The sequence below is a fragment of the Lampris incognitus genome, chromosome 18 (assembly GCF_029633865.1).
Source record: "Lampris incognitus isolate fLamInc1 chromosome 18, fLamInc1.hap2, whole genome shotgun sequence".
Lineage (NCBI taxonomy): Eukaryota > Metazoa > Chordata > Actinopteri > Lampriformes > Lampridae > Lampris > Lampris incognitus.
The window spans coordinates 41,560,960-41,567,025 of NC_079228.1; positions in this window are offsets into that span (position 1 = coordinate 41,560,960).

The following is a 6,066-nucleotide window of genomic DNA, read 5'->3' on the forward strand; positions in this document are numbered from 1 at the left end:
GAAGGCACCATTAATGCTGAAAGGTACATACAGGTTTTGGAGCAACATATGCTGCCATCCAAGCGACGTCTTTTTCAGGGACGTCCCTGCTTATTTCAGCAAGACAATGCCAAGCCACATTCTGCACGTGTTACATCAGCGGGGCTTTGTAGTAAAAGAGTGCAGGTACTGGACTGGCCTGCCTGCAGTCCAGATCTGTCTCCCATTGAACATGTGTGGCGCATTATGAAGCGCAAAATACGACAACGGAGACCCCGGACTGTTGAACAACTGAAGTCGTACATCAAGCAAGAATGGGAAAGAATTCCACCTACAAAGCTTCAACAAGTAGTGTCCTCAGTTCCCAAACGCTTATTGAGTGTTGTTAAAAGAAAAGGTGGTGTAACACAGTGATGAACATGCCCCTGTCCCAGCTTCTGTGGAACGTGTTGCAGGCATCAAATTCAAAATGAGTGAATATTTGCAAAAAAACAATAAAGTTTATCAGTTCGAACATTAAATATCTTGTCTTTGGAGTGTATTCAGTTGAATATACAGTGCATCCGGAAAGTATTCACACCCCTTCACTTTCCCCACATGTTGTTATGTTACAGCCTTATTCCAAAGTGGATTAAATTCCTTTTTTTTTTCTCATCAATCTACACACAATACCCCATAATGTCAAAGTGAAAAAGTTTATGTAGAAATTTTCGAAATTTATTAAAAATAAAAAACTGAAATATTGCATGTACATAAGTATTCACACCCTTTGCTATGACACTCAAACTTGAGCTCAGGTTCATCCTGTTTCCACTGATCATCCTTGAGATCTTTCTACATCTTGATTGGAGTCCACCTGTAATAAATTCAATGGATTGGACATGATTTGGAAAGGCACATACCTGTCTATATAAAGTCCTACTGTTGACAGTGCATGTCAGAGCAGAAACCAAGCCATGAAGTCAAAGGAATTGTCTGTGGACCTCCGAGACAGGATTGTATCGAGGCACAGATCTGGGGAAGGGTACAAAAAAGGTCCCAAAAAGCACAGTGGTCTCCATCATTCGTAAATGGAAGAAGTTTGGATCCACCAGGACTCTCCTAGAGCTGGCCGCCCAGCCAAACTGAGCAATCGGGGGAGAAGGGCCTTGGTCAGGGAGGTGACCAAGAACCCGATGGTCACTCTGACAGAGCTCCAGCGTTCCTCTGTGGAGATGGGAGAACCTTCCAGAAGGACAACCATCTCTGCAGCACTCCACCAATCAGGCCTTTATGGTAGAGTGGCCAGACGGAAGCCTCTGCTCAGTAAAAGGCACATGACAGCCCGCTTGGAGTTTGCCAGAAAGCACCTAAAGGACTCTCAGACCATGAGAAACAAGATTCTCTGGTCTGATGAAACCAAGATGGAACTCTTTGGCCTGAATGCCAAACGTCACGTCTGGAGGAAACCAGGCACCTCTCATCACCTTGCTAATACCATCCCTACAGTGAAGCATGGTGGTGGCAGCATCATGCTGTGGGGATGTTCTTCAGCGGCAGGAACTGGGAGACTAGTCAGGATCGAGGGAAAGATGAATGGAGCAAAGTACAGAGAGATCCCTGATGAAAACCTGCTCCAGAGCGCTCAGGACCTCAGACTGGGGCGAAGGTTTACCGTTCAACACAACAACGACCCTAAGCACACAGCCAAGACAACGAAGAAGTGGCTTCGGGACAAGTCTGTGAATGTCCTTGAGTGGCCCAGCCAGCGCCCAGACTTGAACCCCATTGAACATCTCTGGAAAGACCTGAAAATAGCTGTGCAGCGACGCTCCCCATCTAATCTTACAGAGCTGGAGAGGATCTGCAGAGAAGAATGGGAGAAATACCCCAAATATAGGTGTGCCAAGCTTGTAGCTTCATACCCAAGAAGACTTGAGGCTGTAATCGCTGCCAAGGGTGCCTCAACCAAGTACTGAGTAAAGGGTGTGAATACTTATGGACATGCAATATTTCAGTTTTTTATTTTTAATAAATTTGCAAAAATTTCTACAAAACCTTTTTCGCTTTGTCATTATGGGGTATTGTGTGTAGATTGATGAGAAAAAAAGGAATTTAATCCATTTTGGAATAAGGCTGTAACATAACAAAATGTGGGGAAAGTGAAGGGGTGTGAATACTTTCCGGATGCACTGTCGGTCGAAAAGGATTTGCAAATCATTGTATTCTGTTTTTATTTACGTTTTACCCAACGTCCCAACTTCATTGGAATTGGGGTTTGTATCTGGAGAGGTCTAATTCGTGAATTTGAAAGCAGATATGAATCCCTTAAGTCATGTGATCAATTTTTAATTTTGATCCTTCAACTTGGCCTCGAGAAATGCGAAACTTCCATAGTTTTGGCAACACAACACTGACTAACATCCTCCAGAAATATGAGGCCAGCTTGTCTGCTGACAGAGACTCCACTGTAAGAGAACAGATGTGTGTAAAGCAAGCAGGAAAACGTTTGGCAGCCTTCTCTGTGTATGACTTGGTCAACACAGTGAAGATAAGTAATCCAGATAGTTACTTCAACATTTATAAAGCCCTTCTGTTGTCCCTTACACTTAGGGTTGCCAGCCGTTCCTTAGAATAAGGAATCGTTCCTTATTATATATAAAATATATATAAATAATATATATGTGTGTGTGTGTATAGTGTAAGGCACATTATATTTGTTATGTCTGCGCTGCCCCATCCATCCAACCCCCGTCCCTGTCCCCTGTTCCTTATTTCCATTTCGAGGAGTTGGCAACCCTACTTACGCTGCCCTTGAGCAGTGCTGCATGTGAGGGGATGTTTCACATCTCAATATAATAGAAAGCAAGTACAGGTCCCGCCTGTCAGACTATCGCCTCTCACCCCTGATGTACATCCACTTGTCTAAGATAACGCCAGAGGCTTTTGACCCAAAGCCAGCTGTTGACTTATGGATGAGCAAAGAGCGTATCGCAGACTCAACCAGGGAGCAAGAAGTTGGCCTACATCTTCATCTCTATGTTTGAAAGAGAGGAAGACAGTGAGGAGAGCAGTCAGGAGGGTAGCGATGACGACAGCTTGTAGGATAACTGTGCCGCGTAAAGACCGAGTACCAAGCAACGTCTCCAGATGCTCCCTCGAGAGCCAGTCCAAAAACGTTACGTGCACCCCTTTTTACAACTCAGGAGTGGGAACTCTGTGCCTTCGTACCGGAAACCAAAGCCATAGAGGCGAGCCATAGGGGAGTCAACTTTCCACAACCGCTCGGAGAAGCGGCGGACACCTTCGCCGTTCCAAAGTACAAGTAAGTAGCGTTTTGTTTATTATTTTACTTGAATGTTGGGAAATTGTTTATGAAGATGTGTGTTGTGCTGCTGTTATTATAACCGCGCCGGCTGAGCTACCGGCCTTGTTCTGTTTATTACTGTTCATTTGATTCTGCATAAGGCCATTCATTTATTTCCATTTAACTTGCCGGTTTATTGAAATGTGTGTTGGTGCTTTGACACTACCTTGCTCTATTTATTACGGTTCATTCATTGTCAGAAAAATGCCGGACGATTACGCTGTTATGGCTGCCTCATTAAGCGTATGATTATAACAGAAGTAAGCGTGTTTTGTATCTGATTGACTCTTGTTGGGTTCATGTTGTAAAACGCTACAGACTCGGGCTAATAGCTGATGGAACCACTGTGTTAGTGTATAGGGAGGGTTAAATACGGAGGGCAAAACGGATTTCAATGTATGCAAGGATTGAGAAATTACAGTAAAGACATTATAAATAAATATAAATCTTATAACTACTACTACTACTGTCGGCTGCTCCCGTTAGGGGGCGCCACAGCTGATCATCCGTTTCCATCTCTTCCTGTCCTCTGCATCTTCCTCTGTCACACCAGCCACCTGCATGTCCTCCCTCACCACATCCATAAACCTCCTCTTTGGCCTTCCTCTTCTCCTCTTCCCTGGCAGCTCCATATTCAGCATCCTTCTCCCAGTATACCCAGCATCTCTCCTCCACACATGTCCAAACCATCTCAATCTTGTCTCTCTTGCTTTGTCTCCAAACCGTCCAACCTGAGCGGTCCCTCTAATATACTCCTTCCTAATCCTGTCCTCCTTCATCACTCCCAATGAAAATCTTATCATCTTCATCTCTGCCACCTCCAGCTCCACCTCCTCCTGTCTTTTCATCAGCACCACTGTCTCCAAACCATACAACATAGCTGGTCTCACCACCATCTTGTAAACCTTCCCTTTAACTCTTGCTGGTACCCTTCTGTCCCACATCACTTTTCCCGTTTGGCTTTCATATATATTATTTAGAATTTGTTTTGTGTCCTGGATTTGATTTAAAACATCACCGTCATCATACTTCATATGTCTTTCATTTGTTTCTTTTTCCTTTTTCTTCTGAGCTGACCACATTATAAGTTTGCCCCTAATAACAGCCCTAGCCACATCCACTGGGGGACACCATCCCATTATTATTATATCACATATAATCTTTGAGTTCTTTCCTTACATAATCTTTACACCGAGGGTCATTTGAGAGGCTAGTGTTTAGGCAGGCTTTAGGCTAATTCTAACCTTAACCCTAAACCCCAAATTCCAGCAGCATGGGACAGCATGGTTCAGGAGGTAGAGCAGGTCGTCCAGTGATCGGAAGGTTCCTGTTTCGATCCCCGGCTCCGCCAGAGAGCGCGCCGAAGTGTCCTCGAGCAAGACACTGAACCCCTAACTGCTCCTGACGAGCAGGTCGGCGCCTCGCGTGGCAGCCTGCGCCGTCGGCGTGTGAATGTGTGTGTGAATGGGTGACCGTGAGGCGTACACTGTGAAGCACTCGGAGTGGATGGTAGACTAGACTAGAACAGCGCTGTGTAAATGCAGTCCATTCACCGTTTAAATTAGACCCTTGAGGAAGGGAGGACAGGCCAAAACGTCCTCATTTTGCAAAAAAAACTCAAATTTGTTCTCACAAACATAGCTGAACAAGAATACACACACACACACACATTAGCATAGTTGATTTTGCGTGCTGCACAGAAATCGATCTGCTTATGGATTGTAAGCTTAGCATTGATCTATCGGCCTTTGCAGGCTCCTCTCATGGGAAGGCGCCGCTCGGTGGAGTGGAGCGAGGCAACAGCTGGCTATTGTAACGTGTTGACTCCCCTGGCGGTCTCAGAAGAGACCAGCACGCGCCTCATAGCGGCTCCGTGCAGAGCCGTCTGCGGCCTTCAACCCGGACCCCGGCGTGGTTCTGCTCGGGAGCGGTCCATATCGGCCCCGTTAAATCAGGGCTTTTTTCCCCCCGAACGCCGTCGTTATTCAGCTTCTCTGTCACTGCTCAGAGTACGTGAACAAAACATGGCATTGCTTCTTCTCAGGGTAGTGCAAGTCTTGATACTCCTAATGCTGTTAAGTTAATATGTTAATATAGTTGATATGTTAATATAGTTGATATGTTGATATAGTTGATATGTTAATATAGTTGATATGTTAATATAGTTGATATGTTGATATAGTTGATATGTTAATATAGTTGATATGTTAATATAGTTGATATGTTAATATAGTTGATATGTTAATATAGTTGATATGTTGATATAAGTTGATATGTTAATATAGTTGATATGTTAATATAGTTGATATGTTAATATAGTTGATATGTTGATATAGTTGATATGTTAATATAGTTGATATGTTAATATAGTTGATATGTTAATATAGTTGATATGTTGATATAGTTGATATGTTGATATAGTTGATATGTTAATATAGTTGATATGTTGATATAGTTGATATGTTGATATAGTTGATATGTTAATATAGTTGATATGTTGATATAGTTGATATGTTGATATAGTTGATATGTTAATATAGTTGATATGTTGATATAGTTGATATGTTAATATAGTTGATATGTTAATATAGTTGATATGTTGATATAGTTGATATGTTAATATAGTTGATATGTTGATATAGTTGATATGTTAATATAGTTGATATGTTGATATAGTTGATATGTTGATATAGTTGATATGTTAATATAGTTGATATGTTATTGGCGAAGTGCAAGTGGAG